We start from the raw sequence: 21,386 nt of genomic DNA on the forward strand, positions 1-21,386 counted from the left end.
TTCTTCTAGATGGGCAGCGTCCATATGCACCAGCACACAGGATCGCGTGGTGCGGTGTGGTGCAGTGTGATGGGGTGGAGTGTGCTAATGCGAACATGCACTGCACCTATTTTAAGATTGTGGCTAGTACCATCTCCATCCAATTTGCTTTGCCGGTGGCCCTTTCATGCTTACATCTGCTCTTGATTATGGGAGAGGCAGCAATATTTTCCCCTGAGGTTTCTTTCAAATTGTAACTAAGAATGTTTTCTTTATTCAGTTGTGATTCTTTTTGTATGGAGGAGCAACACTCAAGTATCATTCTTATGTAAAATTTCTAGGGAGTAAGGCACTAGAAATATTTTTTGCTCTCCACGTTGTGTTGCATCAACAAACGAGGTCATGTGCGCGTAAGGAATGTGGGGTTGCGGAACTCCACGCGTGGCATTGTGAGGCTGCCTTTTTTGTCGGTCTGTATCAAATAATCGTTGCCATTTCACTCTATCTCTCTCTCTCTCTTTCTCTGTCTCTCTCTCTCTCTCTCTCTCTCTCTCTCTCTATATATATATATATATATATATATATATATATATATATATATATATATATATATATATATATATATAGTTCTGGCGTTTAACTTGCCAAAACAACGATTTCATTTTGCCCTCATTCTAAGTGCACGCGAATTTTTGCCATTTCACCCCCATCAAAACGCGGCCGCCATGACTGGTATATAGCGGTGAAGCAAAGAATCACTGGATACGGCACATAAACTAGTTCAAAGAATAGAAGCAAGTAGGAAAAATAATGCCAGTAAAGTCCAGTTTTGCGCATAGAATACTTTTTGTAGAAAGTCGATAGACAGTCTATAGACATGTGTCTATGAAGTCTATAGACCGTTTATATGCTTTTCTTTAGACTAGTCTATAGAAAACCTATAGACTTATGGCCTTCCACTTTTGATAGGGTAATAAGACTGAAGTCTATAAAATGTCTAGAAGCAACTGTCTGTAGACTATCCATAGACATTTGTCTATAGCCATTCCATTGATTTCAGTCTACAAAAATAGAACTATATAACCCTATACACTTTTGTTGATACAAATTCTGGAGATATTTGTGTACAAACAGAATTTTCGTTTATTTATAGACAGTCTACAGAGCGTCTATATTATCTCTGTACTCTTTCTAAACCCATCTCCCATCCCCAGTGTAGGGTAGCAAACCAGAAACTGATATCTGGTAAACCTCCCTGCCTTTCCTCTTTATCTATCTTTCTATAGGGTCGCAAACATTTTATAGGCCATATACTGTCTATAGACAATTCCTATTGACCAGTCTATATGTAATCTATAGACATCAGCCTTACACTATTTGTCAACTCTTGTCGATACAGGGTGTCCCAGTTGACATACATTTAGTGAAGCTGTTCAATGACGAATAATCTAAAAGAAGGCGGTGGAGTAAGATTCGAATTTACGACCTATGTTGTTCAGCCGTCAGTGATCTGACCTATAGGTCGTTTTATAATAGTAGATCTTGCCGCGTGTTTGTTTTTATGTCTTATTTTCATTGACCAACTTGGCTAAAACAGCCGTGATCGATACCCTATATACCAGCTATATAAACCACATTTTGCCAACTATGTTGCGATTATATATACATACTTGCTGCTATGGTTGTTAATATGAAGTCATTAGAAAATTATAAAGATATACTGCATCCAGCCAACATATGTGAATATACCTAGGGAACTGTACACAGTAAACCGTGCATGCGTATGGAAGCAGTAGCAAAAATCTCAAATACATGAAGCCGTGAGTCTTTATGTGAGACGGCATCTGCATTTGTGCGCAAGCACATTTAGGAAATATGACAGTTGCATGCACTGCATCAGCTTGAATGAAATCTGCTACCTATCTGCTATCTGAAAGTTAGTTTACATTTTTGTTTATACATGGCGGCAAAGAAATTGACCGCATATGATGCATTGCCCCTATTGCTTCTCATCTGCGCTTATGCATTAATGGGAATAGCTTAATAATGCTCCTGAATCAGCTGCGCTCTCATATGTTGCAAAAACAGAAAAAAAATTGAAGCAATTCCACTAGTGCTGCATCATGCAGTGCAAAAAAAAAAAGTGCGCCGATATTCAATTAACTCTTTCTATATTGCGACATATTTATTTTCTTAAAATGCAGGTCTGATGCTTTGCTCGAACGAGGCTATTTACTAATTTACTGGCTACTTCCCATCAGAAGCAAGGTCGCCAGCGCGGTCTTGACCTTCGTTTGAATTGTTCCAAAGGTGATGCTAGCGTATGCTGCAAATTAGTACGTGCAACAATGTGAGGCAAAAATAACAATTAGGTTATTCTTTGTATGTTCATTAAGCAGCTTAACATATTCACTCAAACCACTTAAGTCAATACTCAATGCAGTTTAACTATGACTAATGGCTGCTAGTAAATAAAATCGCTACTATTATGCAATGTTTCACTTTTCGACATGATGAACAATTAATCAGTCACAACTGCTGCTGGTGCTGCAGCAGCAGCGTGTTGGTTTTATGACAAGTTCATTTATTACAAGTTATTGTAATTACACCTAATAATCTCAATATCAATTGCTGAAACAAGGTTATCCATTTGGACTGTATGTACACTTTTTGGCTGGTAATTAAGTATGCGCGCGCAGAATGATGTCCTGAGAAGAGTGAGTGGAGTATTGACAGTCACATGCCGAAAATCGTAATATATTTTCCTAAACACTTTCTCATTTCTCATAATTGTCTGTCAAGTGGAGTATTTCCAGCACAGCTACAGTGCGCAAAGGTTTGTGTTCCACACAAGAAAGGTGACAAACATAATTGAGCAAATTACAGACCCATTTTTACATTACCAATGTTTTTCTACAGTACTTGAAAATGCCGTCCATTCACGTCTGCGTTTATTTACAGATACACATAGCATCCTCGCTGACTGTCAATACGGTTTTAGGAAACATTGTTCCACCGAACTTCTCCTGCTTCATCAAAAAGAGTTCATTCTAAAAAAACTTGAAGAAAAACGATACGTACTGGGAGTTTTTATAGACTTTACAAAGGCATTTGATTCTCTTAAACGGGGTATTTTGATGACAAAATTTGAATTCTACGGAACTCGTGGTGTTGCCTTGAAGTTATTGGAATCATACCTTAGTACTCGCATGCAGTCTGTTTCAGTAAACAACAGCACCTCTACAGTTAAAACTACTTTGTTTGGTGTTCCTCAGGGCAGTATTTTGGGACCGTATTTATTTATTGTTTACATAAATTACATTGTTAACATTGATAATGATACAAAATTCCTGATCTACGCAGATGACACCAGCCTATTTTTCGAGGGTGACGATTACGAAAAACTTGTTAATCGCGCAAACAGCACTTTAAGTAAACTTCAAGATTGGTGTTCCTGTAACGGCTTGGTTATTAATACCCAAAAAACTAAAACAGTCGTTTTCCGAGCGAAGGGCAGAGACATTGTTCCAAATAATCTTCTTCAAATGCAGTGTCAGCCGATAGAAATTGTGAGAGAATTTCAAACTCTAGGCGTAATTTTTTCAGAGCACATGCTCTGGTACTCGCACACTAATCATGTTATCACGACTCTAGCTCACACTATAGGATTAATCTACAGACATCGAGACCTATTTCCTGTAAGCACAAGTCTGCTCATTTATCATTCACTGTTTTTATCGTGCATAAATTACTGCTTTTTTTAGTGCGGGACAAGACAACGCCAACAAATCTCAGGAAAGTTACGGTAACGCAAAATAAAGTAACCCGGATTTTTGCAAATTCTCCACCAGACTACTCAGCAGACAGCTTGCTTAGAAAGTTTAGACTAATTAACATAGAGAACTTGTATAACTATCACTTTTGTAAAAAGTTAAGAGATGAAAAGAAACAAGGCATTAATCTGATAACTAATCTGGCAAACTTGCGAACGAATACCCATTATTATACAACTAGACATCCTGAGCAATGGGAAGTCCATCGTAACCGCACTAATTACGGTGAACAAATGTTACGACACACAGTACCAAGTGTAATAAATTATCTTTTTTTCGCATTTTTCGCATATGATAAGCATTTCGAAAACAGAATTCAGAGATTGATTCCTTTAGCTGTTTAGAAATAGCGTTGAGAAAAAGTAATTCGTTCTTCTTTCTTTCTCAAATGCTACAAATGCACTACCTATGCACTACCTTTTATGGAAAGTTCTTCTCATGTTGGATCTGTACGCTCTGTGTACCTGTTAATTCTTCTGTTTGATTTTATAACTGCTGTTCATTCAAATCTAAGAAGTATTCTCAATCATGCATACTTGCACTACGTTTCGTACTTGTATATAGTTTACGGAAATTGTCTTTCACCATTTCTTAGTGATGTATAAAATATTCATGAAAACGTGTGTATGTATGTGTGTTCGTGTATGCTGATTTGTATATGTATATTGTATGAGCTGAGTATATTTTATTGTATGCTGATTTGTATATGTGTATTGTATGAGCTGCTGTTGCCTATGTAAACAAGGGGTGTGGGAGCTTGTCAAGCTGCTGTTCAGAATCTTTTCCTTCCATCTCCTCATGTGTCGAACAAACATGATATTGTATTCGTAAATGAATGCGTCATTGACCATAACTTCAACAGAAGGCAGATGAATTGATTGTATTGATATGGTCTCTTAGTTTCTTGCAGTTAATAAGGCCCCTTGAGCATGCTGACAAGGTTGCCAGTTAGGTATGCCAAATGAGCACCAGAAATTCTACGCGAGCACATTCTGTGTCATGGCACGACAGATATGCACCTACTGGGAAACAAAACTAAACCCATAATTTGAATGAATGCAATCACACTAAATTATTTAAGATTCTCTCAAACATGAGTACTCTTTCTATGGTTTCGAGGTTCAAGACTTTTAGTTAACGCAAAAAAAATCAGTAAGAAATGCGATGTCAGTATGCTTGACTTTCATTTTTTTTTCAGTAAACGGTACCAATTATACAAACTTTTTGTGAGGTGAAACGTTTTAAAAGTACTTTTATTATAGATATTCTCTGGAAACCTTGCATGGCATATAAGAAGACAGCACGCCTATGTTGACGCTTACAAATTCCCCGATCTTTTCCAAGTCTTCCCTGCCTGCTTTCACGAAAATTGCCTGGCAGCCTACGACACCCGCAGCTCAAGTGCAATTAAAAAAATATTGTGGTTTGATGCGTGCCAAGTTACTACCAGTCCATAATTTTTAGATAAAACGAATCACACGTCAGTCATTTGACATGCTGTCTTAGATTAAACTTAATTGAATCCTTTATTTAGTAATGCTGACTAGGGCTTGTGCAAGTACGTAATTCATGGCAATACGAGCACAGCCTGGAAGACAAGGTCCCAAAAAAACACAAACGTAAAGCAGATGCAACAATGCGAGGGAAAACTATTCATTACGCAATTTTTACGGTTCATTAGAAGCTTTATATGCAATGTGCTCTCATCACTTAGGTATCTCGTTATCTTGGTTTACATCCGACAGAAGACTATATGCCAATACAAATCAGTACCATTATAACGTTTAATCATGTCAAAGTATGATGCGCAGTTTGACAACCGTAATGTTCGCTGAGGCCAGAAACGCTACGTTTCGTTTCAAGACAGGTTGATATGACACACCGTGTACTTATCAAAATAGGAAGCAAATGCAAGAATTTTAAACCATTCCTATAATAATATTGCTGAAACAGCGGTACCCGGCTGGACTGTGCACATTTTTGGGGGTGTTAATGCAATATGCCCGTGTCGAACGAACGTGCTCCAAATGGTGACTGCAGTATTGAACAATCACGCATCTATCTATCTATCTATCTATCTATCTATCTATCTATCTATCTATCTATCTATCTATCTATCTATCTATCTATCTATCTATCTATCTATCTGTCTGTCTGTCTGTCTGTCTGTCTGTCTGTCTGTCTGTCTGTCTGTCTGTCTGTCTGTCTGTCTGTCTGTCTATCTGTCTATCTATCTATCTATCTATCTATCTATCTATCTATCTATCTATCTATCTATCTATCTATCTATCTATCTATCTATCTATCTGTACCGTCAAGCGGTTAGCTAAATCATAACATGTGAAGAGTAAAATATTTTTTTAATGCCTGAAATGTGTGACGGCATGAATTTTACGCTACGCTAAAAGCGAAAATTAAGTGTCCGCGAAACCCTTAGTTTTTACAGCATATTCGCCATGGCTGCATAACTCTGTGCGAATTTACACTTCCTAACTTGCTGAAATTATTTCTGCAAATAAGTTCACACTGTAGTTTACATATTCAGTAACTTCCTATCGTGTATTTTCAACCTAAGGATGCGTACATATTTCTTGGCTTCACATTTCTTCAGAACTCGCATATCTAGGCGGCTCTGGCCCTGGGCAAATAATCCGCTTGCATAAATCAGCGTCCATACTAACGAAGTAGTTAGTGCAATATAGTTGTTTTAAATAGCGCATATAGCATATTATAGTAATAGTTTAGTAGCCTATGTACAGGGTGTCCCACCTAATTTTAGCCAGAGTTTAAAAATATCCGAATGCCCCGTAGCTGAACAGAACCGAAGTAATATTGTTTGGTGTCGCTTGCAGATACTCAGATTATTTTCTTCAATCCGCCTATAGAAATATTTACTCTTCATTCATTAATAAACTTATTAAATATCATATTTAGATTAAGAGCACAAATGAGAATATTGGGGAGCGACATGAAAAACACCTGATACAGCTTTCTGTTGCTCAATATGTGCTGTATAAAAGTTCTTTTCTTAGCGTGACAGAAGGCAGTAAATGCACGCAAGATTATCGCGCACTTTGAGTGTATTCGCGGGTTAAAAATTTATAAATTAACCCGAAGGGGCAAGTACTTAAATCGACAAGATTATGTAAAGTTGCGCTTTAGCTCCTCGATGTTCTTATTATACACAGAGGCGACTTGTTGGCAGGACACAGCTCAAAAGACAACTTCTGATGCGCAGCATTAACAACCCCCTGGCTACTATTAGACGCCTCACAAGGCTGGTTAGGCTCGTTTTCATACCCACGCATGCTCAAGTGCAGTATTATTGTGGGGATATTTCCAAATCGTTTGCTGCTATTCGCGACTGAACTTGAAAGATCAAGGTTTATATTCTCAGTTCAGTTTACAGGTGTGCGTTATTCTTACCTGTTTTATTAAACAATAACATGAGCCGATAATGGAGTGCGCTCATTCAAAATTATTTAATTTTGCTATGTTGCAATGCACGCAGGGAACCTGCATACCCCTCACATATGCATGTTGCCTTTTTTTTTTTCATTTAAGCACGTGAAATTTGTTTCCTTCCATTTGCATGTGACACGAAGCAGGAAAGCGAGTAGATGTGCACAATGCTGCCACGCACTTTCCCATCAACCTCCATCATAAGCGTGAAGTGCAAAATGGGTATTTTTGTTTGCTCTCGCACTTGGACATAAAGTATTTGTGTTTCCATCGTACTCAATAATGAGAAATAGCCTATTAGCACCTTTAACTATATGATGCCATAGGTGGAGATCACATCTGAGACGCCAATTTTCACCATCGCTATTGCCGTAGAGATTCGCATAAAATCCAAGTGCGATAAGAAAGAGCGGCCAGTGTGAGGGTGAGCTGAACAGTATGGTGGTTCGACGCGCGCTGCCGAAACCACTCCCCTTTATACGAAAAAACTACCCAATATTGCAAGTCTGGTGAACGAGTACACGCTAGTGTAGGCGAGCACACGCCTCCTCCTCTATCCCGGTCATCGCTGCGCATGTTCCTGGCGTCCGCGTGGCTGCGCACACATGCGGCCTGCGCGCATCATGTTTCAGGTAACCCGCGAAGGTTGATTAAAGATGGCTGGTGGTTTCATACGCGCCTGGAGTATGCCTCTATGCGTGTGATCTCATCGCGCGGGTTCTGTGTTGAAGCTCGCGTTATCTGAGATTATGAGACGCAGTACAGTTGAAATGGTGAAGCATGGGGCAGCACGAAACGTTCGTTCAGCCGTGGTCTCCGCGATCAGCTCCGGCAGCGCTCCTTATCCCGCTAGGACAGTGACGACGAATGCTCGCGGTCATCAAATGAGGTCTGTTCATGATTATCCTTATAAAGTCGCAGTTTCGCCCGAAATGTCAAGCATCGATTGCGATAGCGAATTAGTGGACAGCTAAACGATGGAAGGATAGTAGTTTTATCGGCCGCATAAACTTGTAAACATAGACGTGCTGATTAAATTAACAAGCATGGTGTCCCGCGCGCGCAAGCAAACATGAACACATCTCCCTCGATGATCGTGGAAACTCGCTGTCAAAACGCTGGAGTGAGGACGCCTGGCAGCAGCAGTGAACGAATTGGCCATCGTGCTGAAACGCGCATCAACGCAAACTAAAGCCTGTTTCACCTGATGCAACTGTCATCACACCGCAAGTGCTATTTCCGTCGCACATGACGAAAATCGCAGTCGCAGTGCCGACCCCCAATTTTCGGCTGTGACCAACCGCTTGGTCGCAGCATCGCAACGTCGCATCAATTTTTCGTAGAAATTGCGCCAAGATCTATTTCGTCGTTTGTTTTGGGAATTAGCATCTCGCAAAAAAATTTAATTATGGGGTTTTACGTGCCAAAACCACTTTGTGATTATAGGGCACGCCGTAGAGGGGTGTGGCCATATCACGCTGTTATTCTGATAGCGCCCAGACTGTTAACACGTGACGTCTACGTCACCCCTTTCCAAGTGTACATATATCGCTCCCTCCCATGAATAAAGCACTTTCGTTACCGGACCGCCGGCCGGCCTACATGGTGGCAGCGGAGCCCAGTTGAGATGTCGACGACACCGCCCCCGCCTACGACGCTGCCAGTTCCATCGACTCTACTACCGACGCCGAAACCCCTGGATACGTCAGACGACGCCTGGCTTGGCTGGAGAACATGGAAGAGTGAGTTCGAACTGTTTGCCACTGCTACTCAATTGACTAAGTAGCCAACCGACGTGCAGGCAGCAACATTTCAGGTGAACATAGGCGAAGAAGGCAGGAAAGCATTCAGCACTTTCAAGTTTGACGCGGACGAGGACAGAAATGACGTCAAAGTTTTGATTAAGAAATTTGAGGACTACTATAAGCCAGCAAACAACTTAACCCTCCACGAATTTCGCTTTGGCCCAAGGGACCAGAAAGAAGGCGCACCATTTAATGACTGGTTGATCTAATTGAAAATTTTAGCCAAGAGCTGTCAATTTGGACTTCTAGAAGACCGCATGCTACGCAGCCGTATCGTCCTAGGCGTCCGAGACAAGCGCTTGCAGCAGAAACTGTTAGCGGAAAACCCTTCTTACCAAAAAATGGTAGAAATTTGACGCATTGAAGAGCAAGGAAAGCAGCACTTCCAAGAGATAAGCGCAGCAACTGGCGGAGAGCACACTACGATAGTTAACTCGGTTGCGACAGAAAGGAAGCTGTGCAGTAGGTGTGGCTACCAGATGCACCGTGGTGGAAATTGTCCAGCGAGAGGAAAGAATTGCAGCAAGTGCGGCGCACAGAACCACTTTGCCCAGGTTTGCAAATCAGTCGGTGCCACGCATAACGCCAGCCGTCAAGGAAAAGAGCTGCGGGAGGTACGGACCGAGACAGACTATTTTTTTCTTGCGGGGCTAGCGATAAACCCGCTTGAATTTGATAAATGGACAGCAGCAGTTTACATCGAAGGCCAACCTTTCACGTGCAAACTGGACACAGGAGCAAACTGTTGCGTTATCTCTAAAAACGAGCTGGAAAGATTACCTGCTAAGCCAAAGGAAGCCTGCAAGGTGACTCTAACAGCGTTCTTTGGTCACGGGACTACGGCACAAGCAAAAATCGAGCTTCTGCTTTGCGCTAACAACAAAAAATTCGAAGAACAATTTTTCGTCGTCGAGCACGATGTTCCCAGTCACGCTCAGCGGGGCAGTCGCAGAACGCCTGGGGTTTATATACCGCATACAGAAAGTCTCCAGTGAAGAACTATATCGCCCAGCCCAACCTTTCGCAGATGTTTTCAGCGGGCTAGGACAACTGAAAGGCGTGGAGTACTCGATGAAGCTGAAACCCGGCAGCGCGGGAACCGTCGTGCCTGCTAGGAGGGTCCCCGTCGCCCTGCAAGACAAAGTTCTGGCAGAACTGCAGCGCATGGAGCAGCAGGGTGTCATTACTAAGGTAAATGAGCCAACCGAATGGTCTAGCCATATGGTTACCGTGGTGAAAAAAAGTGCGTATTTGCCTCGATCCAACCGCCCTGAACAAACAGTTCCTTTGAGAAAATCACCCCATGCCAACTTTAGAAGACATAGTTCCGCGGCTGTCCGGGGCAAGATTTTTTTTTTCTACGCTTGATGCAGCATTGGGATTTTGACAGATTAAGCTAACGGAAGTTCAAAAATCTGCACTATGAGTACGGCATACGGGCGCTATCGATTCCTCCGAATGCCCTTTGGAATATCGTCAGCCCCGGAAATTTTTCAAGCTGCAATGCATCGTTTGTTAGACGGTTTACCCGGTGTCGCAGTTGTAATGGATGGTATACTAGTCTGGGGCAAGTCAAAAGATGAGCATGGCTGCAACCTGACACTCGTACTGACGCGCTGCCGTCAGCACAATCTGCGACTTAACCTCAAAAAATGCATCTTCCTGCAGGCGGAGGTTCGCTACTTGGGACACATCCTCACTACGGAAGGCCTGCGCATCGACCCGGAGCGTGTTCAGGACATTCTGGAAATACCCGAGCCTAAGACCAGTAAGCAACTGCAAATTTTTCTCTGCACAATGACCTATGTACAGCGTTTCATTCCCTACATGTGTCTTCACGGAACCGCTAAGAGAACTACTGCGAAAAGATAAACGCATAGGTCTGGACAGAAAAAACAGGCCAGTTTTGAAGCACTGCGCCAGGCACTGATAACGGCACCGATTCTTTCCTACTTCGACACGAAGAAGGCAGTCACGCTTTCTGTCGATGCTAGCCAATCGGGCGTAGGGGCTGTTTTGATGCAAGACGGCCATCCCGTAGCCTTCTCGTCCAGATCTCTAACTGAAGCACAGCAGCGTTATGCGCAGATTGAAAAAGAAACGCTTGCGATAGTACATGGGTGCACGAAGTTCCATGATTATATTTTCGGCCAAGCAGACGTGATCGTCGAAACGGATCACCGGCCTTTGATACCGATCTTCACCAAGCCCCTGCATCAGTGCCCGCTTCGTTTGCAGCGAATGCGCCTCAGCTTGCAGCGCTACGCAATAACTTTGCAATACAAACCGGGTAAAGAGCTATTCTTAGCGGACGTGTTACCGCGGTTTCCTAATAAGATGGCACTGCAAGAAGAAACCGAGCAGTTTCAAGTGAATGTGCTTGACTATGTTTCAGCGTCGGAACATCGCTTGAAAACATTGCGGGATGCTATAAACGAGGATCCGGCACTTATCATCATCCGTGAATACGCAGAGACGGCGTGGCCGAACCACAAGCATGGCTTCCGAGAGCCCGGAAGGCCATACTGGACCTACAGAGAAGTTCACGCACAAGATGGGCTAGTCTTCCGAAGCAACAAGGTAATTATACCGCAATCGAAACGGGCAGCGATCATGCAGCTCCTTCACACAGCGCATGCTGGAGCAGATGAAAGCGAGGGCCAGCAGTGTAATGTTTTGGCCAAATATGTCCGCAGATATTAAGCAGTTTTGCAAGACCTGCAAGGTATGCCAAATGCACCAGCCACGAAACCACAAAATGCCCCTTTTGAGCCATGATGTTCCGACCCTGCCATGGGAGTCCGTAGGCGTGGATCTGTTTCACTATGGCGGTCGGGAGTTCGCCGTCATGGTTGACTTCTATTCCTTTTTCTTCGCAGTCCGAGAACTTCGCCACACCACGTCTAATGCGCTCAAGACTTGATGTGCACAAGTTTTTTCGGTGCATGGGCTGCCACAGAAGCTGTATAGTGACAATGGGGCCCCCTTCAGTAGCTCAGATTTCAGATTTTTCTGAGAAAACTAGACGTTGTGCATGTCACGTCGTCCACATCACCCGCGTTCTAATGGCATGGCGGGAAGAGCTGTTCAGGAGGCCAAGAAGCTGCTCAAAAAGTGCTCTTTTCGCACACCAGATTTTGAAATTGCTCTGCTTGAGTGGCGTAATACCCCCAGGGACCCAGTTCTTAAGTCTCCTGTGCAGAGGCTCATGGGGCGGCAGACCCGGACCCTCCTGCCGGTACCAACAATTCACCTGGAGCCAGAGGCCATACCCAGCAAGGAGGTCCACGACCGTCTCCAGGCGATCCGGCGCCGGCAAAAGATCCACTACGACTGCAGCGCCAGGAACCTTTCCCCGCTGACGCCGGGACAACGCGTGACGACGTACGACACTCTCCAGAGAACCTGGTCTCCAGCTATTGTTCTAAGGCCAGCCGCAACGCCAAGATCTACGATTGTGAAGACCGAAAGGTCGAAAATTTCTACCAGGTGGGGATCTTTGGCGTGCACCTAAATCTAGGTACACGGCTGTTTTCGCATTTCGCCCCTATTAAAATGTGGCCGCCGTGGCCATAATTAGATCCCGCGAGGCGTCTCGCAAAACAAGCACAATGCGCCCAGACGTGGATTGTCGAATTCGGTACGTACGCGAAGGAAGAATAAAGAACTTGTACCGCAGATTCCATCCTTCCCTTTCTATGCGTTCGTCCACAGGCTACGTGACAAATGAAGCGCATCTTCACGTTTGTTTCGTACACCTTTGCGAGTTGTCTATACTACAAGGTGTTCCATCCCTACGAGACAAGATGGCCTTTTTGGGGTCGTCACAATTTTATTTTTTTGAGTAGCATTCAAAAATTGCGCCTACGCAGTAGTTTGAATAATTGCAACCTGGGACACGGCAAATGGCAAGCCAACAAAGTACCCGAAGTTTCAACGTTGTTCTGAGCGCGGGACCCTTTAGTTGCATTTTTGTCAGTTTTCATGCGTAAATTTCCTCATGCGCCTTGAAATGTTATCTTGCCTAAATTATTCAATTTGACATGCTAATTGTGCAGGCTATAGTAATGAATTTTTCACAATAGCCTTAACTCCGTGGCTTGAGAAAACAGCATCGTCAATTTGTTTCGAATATTTTATGCACGCAAGGTTGCATCTCTTCTCTGATGCTGAATTTTTTTTCCTTGGCCAGAAACCACTAAACCTTGAATATCTTGCTGACTTTGTATGGTAACTACCCCTGTAATAACCCTTGCTTTTACCTGTAATTAACTGTGCAGTTAGTGAATTATTTCCTTCCTATAGTGGAACAGTGACAACGCACCCTCCTGCAATGTCATGTAAAGCTCGTACAGAGATGCGAAAACCAGGCAAAGAGGCTGTTCCTACGTAGATGAAACAGTAGAAGACGGCACGTGAAAGAAAAGTTAATCAAAACTGCAGTGAAGTCAGCCAGTTGCATGGCTTCCTGTGAATCTCCGCATCCTTTAAGTTTAAACGATGCTTGCCAGTCCACAGCTAATCTAGTGAGCAGAAGCATTGATCACCCACAGTTTTCTGATAAGAGTTTCTACTAAGTGTGTGTCACATTTATTAGTGTGCAACCCCATATAAGGATATCTATCCCCTGTGATTACTATCTTTATAAGTAATGAAGTACCATGCTACTTGCAACATTTCACCCTGGGATTTGAAAAAGAACTTTCTGCATTTCAACTATACACAATATGCAGTTTATTCAATAAAAGACCGCAACCTGCCTTTTTTTTTAATGAAACACTTATTGCAATCTTTACATACATACAGGCAAAACAATATAAATCTGTCCAGAGTGAAATTTTTCTTCAGTTTATTCACCTGCTACTGTGGCTAGGGCATTCTGCTGCTTACACAAGCCGAGGGGTTGAATTGCCGGCCATGGCAGTCGCATTTCGATAGCAGTCATATGTTAAAAAAAGCTGTTGCAACTAGATTTTGTTTATCATCATTTATTGAACCCTTAAAATTCCAAAGCCTTTTGCATAATGGGAACATGGATATGCAAAATCGAACAAGATATACTAACACCAAGACAACGGCAGTGAGCGTGCGGTGCACGAACGCCACAGACGCTGAGGAGGTTGCCATCGCTCTGGCAATCACCGAGGCGGAGTGTCGCACCGTGCTCAGCGACCCGAGGAATGCCGTGCGCAACTTTGCCAAGGGGCGACTATGCGCGCCGGGGGCCGCCATCATCGACAAGCTCCAACTTCAAGACCGCGGCAGCACCGTCCGTATCAAGTGGTTCCCGGCGCACGCCGGCGAGTGTGCATCCTCACCGAACCACAACGAGACGGCCCATTCGGCGGCGCGAGCGCTTACTTTCCGCGCCCCCGAGAGTGACCGTTCCGTGTGGTGGTTCGAAACCAAGGACAGATTGACTATTTATGCCGAAGTAACCAAGTGTTACCACTTAGCTCGACGGACAATGCCGCCTCCCCACCCGGCACTCAGTCGGGAGGAGGCGATAATCCTAAGGCAAATACAGACCGCGACACTCCTCGCCCCCGCAAAGCTGCACGTACTTCACCCAGAACTCTATCAGAGTGGGCTGTGCGGTGTTTGTGCAGCGGGTCCGGCGGACCAATGGCACATCATGTGGGGCTGTGCCAGGTTGCCGACGGCAGCTACTTCCAGGACTTACCCGCCCGAACTTCAAAGTGCACTGCAATCTGCAGACAAGTATTCGCAACTGTGGGCCGTCCAGCAGGCCCGGGGTGCGCACGAAAAGCACAAGCCTCATGACCCACTACAAACGGGCCCAACTGGGCTACTGCAGAGTAGGGCATAACCCCGGGTCGACGCTTGGCCAGCGTCACGACGCGTTAAACCGTCCTTTGCCGGCACTTTATTAAAGTTATCCCTATCCTATCCTACTCACACCAACCGAAAGCAAACGGCACAATTGTAAAACAAGCATCTTTCCTACTACTTAGAATGTGTAAACATTCATTGCATCAATATGTACTGTTTAACAGCACCATACAAATAAGCATGATCAGGCATAGTAAGTACTCTAACGGGTAGCAAGTTCTGCATATCTATGAATGTCAAAAGACATGAATGCTCATGCTACATCATGCACCTAGCAGAAAGAAAATCTTTTTCAAGAGTTGACCCATCTGCAAGAGATGAGTGGGCCATAAGCAGCAGCAACTTTATTAGAGGACATTGTGTTATAATGCATATGAAGAATGATGAGAATGAAAATGCTTTTAACACAGTACCTCATGCTTCTCTAATAAAAGGAATGACGAGCAAGAAAATTTGTGTTGGCACACTTAAGATCAATCATAACTTTTTGAAAGGCATAAAATTCCAGGTGAGAGTGGGAAGTATATTTGGCATATTCTCACCAATAATAAAGGTATACTACAAGCATTATTACTGTGTAAGGAGTACTATAGTCTATGGGAAAGCTATATAATGCACAAATCAAGAATCATGCAACAAGCTCTCGACAACATTAAAGACTTTCTTAGCCAGCTTGGCCTCTCGATTTCTGATAAGCAAGCTTACATCGACGCCGGAAGTGAGACTAGAATCAAGAACTACCCCAGAGAGCACGTTGTGCTTCACACAGCTAGACTAATACACCCGCAAGTCAACATGTCCAGATCACCACCTAGTGTAAGACCAAGATGGCAGAGCCAGCACGTGGGTGAAACAATTATGCCATGCCTGGACAAAAATTCTACACCAGATGAAAAGAATAATCTCTGAATCATGGTGTATGGGTGAATGAGCGAATACTATGTAAACTCGCAGATGCTGTACTTGTGCCTAAGGGGTTGTACGGTATGAATTACCAGCAGCGCAGAAAAAAGAGAACTCTTCGAACACAGACATACGGAACTGACAGGTCTTTCAATCTTTACCAAGCTTGAAGACCTCTACGAGAAAGAGGAATCACACAAGCACATAGCCAAAGGAGAGTTGCAGCCTGTAGTAAAAAATTTTTGCCTCAAGAGTTCGGAATCTGGTCCCCAATATACTATGCCAGTTAGCATAAGAGCGGCAACGATGATTTGCCCTCCCTTCAGAAAGAGAAACTCAGGAGCACCTGAACTCGACACACAACAGGCCCATACCGTGAAATATGGGGTAGACCATTAGGCCAGAAGAATCTATGCAGCTGCCGAACACATAGATGAAATTGCTAATCATGCTAAGACACAAGCAGACATCAAGCGCATATAGCAATAACAATGTAACAGTAGTATGGCATTATATAAAATTACATACCATTCAAGTTGGGGCTATTGCAAGACATCCTACATCAAGAGAAACTTTACAGAAAGCGCACTGGCCGTGCAAATTCGAAGAATACAGCATCCTGCATGCCTGCATGGTTTCACCAGAAATTGTCAGGGCCGGCACATCACACAATATAGTCGGTAAAAGTGGGAAACTGACACACACCTCGCAAGGAAATGGCCAAAAGAATAAATTACGAGACACGGAGCCATATATATATTTCAGCGCAAAAGCGAGCTCATCAGCCCGACATAAGAGCTGAAAACTGGACGAGTTGGTGTGTCATCATCATCATCATCATCATCAGCCTGGCTACGCCCACTGCAGGGCAAAGGCCTCTCCAATACTTCTCCAACTACCCCGGTCATGTACTAATTGTGGCAATGTTGATCCTGCAAACTTCCTAATCTCATCCGCCCACCTAACTTTCCGCCGCCCCCTGCTACGCTTCCCTTCCCTTGGAATCCAGTCCGTAACTCTTAATGACCATCGGTTATCTTCCCTCCTCATTACATGTCCTGCCCATGCCCATTTCTTTTTCTTGATTTCAACTAATATGTCATTAACTCGCGTTTGTTCCCTCACCCAATCTGCTCTTTTCTTATCCCTTAACGTTACACCCACCTTTCTTCTTTCCATAGCCTCCAGGTTTCTGCCCCGTAGGTGAGTACTGGTAAACTGCAGCGCAACAGATAGACAACGGACTAGAATTAAGTGTTCTCTGTGTTCCCTTCGTTCTTGTCTATTCTCTTTCTGTTGCGATATACTTAATGAATTCATGAGGCTGCACAGGAGAAGAGCGATGCCCCTTCCCAAGGCCCCGAATTCACTTCCAAATCTATGCAGACACAAACACATGAATATAGCAATGGCGCATAGCATGAAGCAGTTTCAACATGATGACGCCGGACAAGAATAAGGGCTCATATCCCAATAAGGTTTATTGAAAAAATGAGGCGATTTATGCAGGTTACTAGAAAAAAATACAGCAAGACGGCCGTAAGAAACTTGGTGCTTGATCTAACCAAACAGAAATAAAAACGTCACAGAAAGAAAAGACAGGTGCAAAATGCTAGTGAAAGAAAAAAACAATCATTACAATTGCCAATTATGCATGCGAGCAGCTTTCAAGAAATGCGGTTCTTTTAAAGCAAAGCTGTTATGGGCTCCCAGGATCGTGTCCGTGTGTCGACACAAAACTCGAGCCTTTTCCACCGGCGTCCGCGTCAGACGCCACTGTGTTTTTGTCTCCATTTTCTCGCGAATGCTCTGTAGCTCTCAATCTAATGTAGGTATCGTACAAAAAAAAATCATACTGAAATTTGCCGCTAAGACTACTCTATCACTTCACCGAGTTTAGTTTACTTGTCATGATGAGTTCACAGTGAAGTTGTAAACGTTACAGAATGCCCGTTTGCTATCAGTATATGGCCGTCTTTGGAGGGAGTATCTTTACAGAAAAGGGCTGTAACTTTTGATTTATAAATACTATACCCAAAAAGTTATACGACTATGAAGCGCTCAGACGACTCACATTACGCTGAGTTTGATATACTTTTCACAATTACGTAGTTCACAGCAAAGTTGTAAACATTGGGGAATTCCAATATGCCATGCAGCGGTACTTGCGCACGTCACTACTTAATAAAAGAATAAGAATAAATCACTACACAGTCAAAAGATGTATTCGTTGTCTGTGTCGTTCAGTAATAATAATAATAATAATAATAATAATAATAATAATAATAATAATTATTATTATTATTATTATTATTATTATTATTATTATTATTATTATTATTCCTATATATATATATAGATGCGTCAATTCAGGTAACATACACCACAGCTTCGCTCCTCGTCCTTCTTCACAGAGTGGAAGGGCTGATGAATTTCTTCCTTTAGACAAACGGGCCGCTTGCTCATACAAGCGCGCTCTTCCAGTTCCGTAAATTGGAAAAAAAACTGCTGGCACTCTCGTATTCGAGAGTACGCGGAAGCATGACATGGCTACCAGCAAAGCAGAGTGGTTGGAAAGGGTACTAGCCACAATCTTAAAATGTGTGTAGTGCATGATCGCAACTGCACACCCCACCACACTTCACCGTATCACGTTATACTGTGTACTGGTCCATATGGAAGCTGCCCAGCTGGAAGAAGAAAACCGGCTTAAGGAGGCACGACAGTCAGCGTAAGATGCCAGGGAGACAGAACGTACTGCAGAGCTAGAAGAAGAAAAGCGCCTGAAGGAGGCGCGACCAAACGTATCAGCGAATCTCTATTCTTACTTCGTGATCTTGACGCATGAGCTCACGTATTGGTCCGCCACTGAGCAAAGGCATGGCTTCATGGGGCGTTCGCTTGCCAAGACTTGCTGCGTGACGTAATGTTCGCTCTTTACCTGTAAAGGGAAAACTTTACTAACCGCGTCGAGCCGTGTTTCAGCGTCGGCAGCAATTTGACCTTCATTTGACCGCATCTGCGCCGCAGTCTTGGCAACCCATCAGGTGAGTCGCCGCGCGGAGCTCTGCAGCCGCCGCTGGCTTGGCGCATGCGTTCTCCGCAGTTGGGTCGCGGCCTGGCCACGTGAAGCTCCGCGCGCCTGGCTAAAAGCAGCGCCAAGCTCGCTTAGTCAGTGCGAGCTTGGTGATAGATGAGAGCGAGGCCAGACCGTCTTCTCTGAGCGCTGCGCGGGAGCGAGGCTTTGAGCCGTCGTGGGCAGGCGGCATCTGACCACCCGCGGGTATCACCCAGCCAGCTTCACTGGAGAGGGTGCAGAATGCAACAGGCGTTGCACTGTCGAGATCAATGTTGCCAGCCCATTCGCGCCCTGTCCATTTGTGCTTCGACGCTGCGCATGTTCACGGCGTCTTTTTGCGTGCCTAGCACTTGTGCTTTTCCTATGGCAGAACAGCCGTCGCGCCGTCGAACGATGCGGGTCTACCAAAGCCTAACCACAGTCATGTATAGCCACAGACCTAGGCACAGCCGTCATAACTGGCTTAGCGATGATTGTATGCCTAAGTATAATAATTACAGCTAAATCAAAGGTTAATGAAGTGAAACTAAGATTTAACCGGGCTAAACCAAGTATTCGCCTTGCATATCCAGGGTTAGCTGAGCTAAGCCGCAGCCAATTTTTTTTGCTTTCTCCATGAAGGGCAAGCCGCGAATGAGACACTTGCGTTGCCACGCCATGCCGCAGCTCGGCGAGCGTCGCACATCCAAGGCAAAGCAACGCTTCCACATGCGTCCGGCGCCACACAGCAGCTCGGCAAACGCTGTAGATCCGCAGCGTTTTCAATTTCCCAGAATTGAAATGCATGGTGTCCTGTATGTCCCTTTTGAACATCACTATCGGAAATGACAAATAAAACTTTAGCGCACTAGAAGAGACAGCTTGAGTGATATTGTGAACGAACATTAGGAAAAACTCGGGAGCAATAATTTTGTAACTAGCGTATATAATGCGGTCCACTTGCTCGGAAATTCTCGTTTGAGTGCCTGGATAACGGCTGTGACTTTTGGCTCAAAGTTATTTGAAAGTCGCCGACAACGGGAGTTAAAAGCATTTCATGCTTAAAAAGCTGGGTTTCTTGGAAGGTAGTCGTATGCGCTGTTAATGATTCCAATTTTATTCTCTGGACTTGTATATCTATTTAGATTTTCTCTATTTCCTGTTTTTGATCCTTTGCTTTCCTCAACCACTGGTTTATATGACGCTTTCTTGCTGTAGTACTTTCTGACAACTTTTATAAATCACTAAAATTTTGCAATAAACCTTTTACTTCATTAAAAGTTAGCGCACCTTGTTCTAAACTGCTTTGCACTACACATAACACGTTTGCGCTAACTTTGCCGGACGGGCGCATTATCTTGCAAATGATACCTAAGCAAGAACGGCGCTCTTCACAAGACGAAAGCTTCACTTCAACGGATTCACTAAGCGCGTTGTTTTTATTACTAGGGGCTTAGATAACGGTGTCAGTTATCGTATAAATATGTTGTACACTAAAAAGCACTAGTGTTGCCCATTGGTGACTTTCTTGATTGATGACACACTTTCGCACTGCTCTTCATTGTCACATCACGACGCAATATACTTATAATTAAAAAAGTAAGAAAAATCCTGTCCTCACGTTTGCGCTAATTATGGCTAAACATACTTCTTTTTTATGTTTATCTGTTTTAATAAACTCCACTTACATAAAAGGCGTTGCATTCTCTAGAGAAGTTAACATATTTTGGACTTTCCCAGCTCGCTTAGGCATGCTTAGTATGTCGTTTTAGGTGACCAGCCATAGCAAATTTCTAATTCTTTTATTTAGATTACAGTGCTAAAATTTCACTCCCTGAACAGTTTTATTTAAGAAAGGTTTCCCTTCCCGATCGACAACGGCATGCTTGGCTCCGCGTACTGCAGTCCACACACTCCAAGTGTGCAATATTTTCGTACAATATTGTCATACAGCTATCAAAACAAGTGCAGTTTCAAAAATGGCCAAGTGTTTCCATGAACATAACAAAAAAGATAACGAATACATAGGTATGTCGATGTTTCTTTTTACAGTTTATCGCAAAGAATGTTGTTGGAAGTGGAAATTTTTCGAGCCCACATGTGTCCGTGATATATCGTGCTTTTTGGTTGAGAACAACTGTTCTTTTTCCGCGCGCCAGTCATTGCCTGTGAACCTTCACTTTTCTCCTCGGCATGACCACGTGCTTACCCTTCATAAAAGCTTGGAGCTTCTCTTTATCTATGTTTTCTTTTTTCTGAAATATACGGTAAGGCCGTTCGAGCCCCAATGTTCCTACAGCTGTTATTTATACCCTCTGACAAGAGTCAGAATTCCTATTTACCACCAAGGCCATAGCTGAGGACGCCACGGGATACAGGCTTGCTCGCTCTCCGACATCGTCGCGCTCTTAAGCAGCTGCGGCAATGCCTCTCCGCCTTCACAACAACAGGCATTATGTATATTTGGAACCAGTGTCGGAGCATGCCTTTTAA

This window comes from Dermacentor andersoni, chromosome 3 (genome assembly GCF_023375885.2).
Source record: "Dermacentor andersoni chromosome 3, qqDerAnde1_hic_scaffold, whole genome shotgun sequence".
NCBI lineage: Eukaryota > Metazoa > Arthropoda > Arachnida > Ixodida > Ixodidae > Dermacentor > Dermacentor andersoni.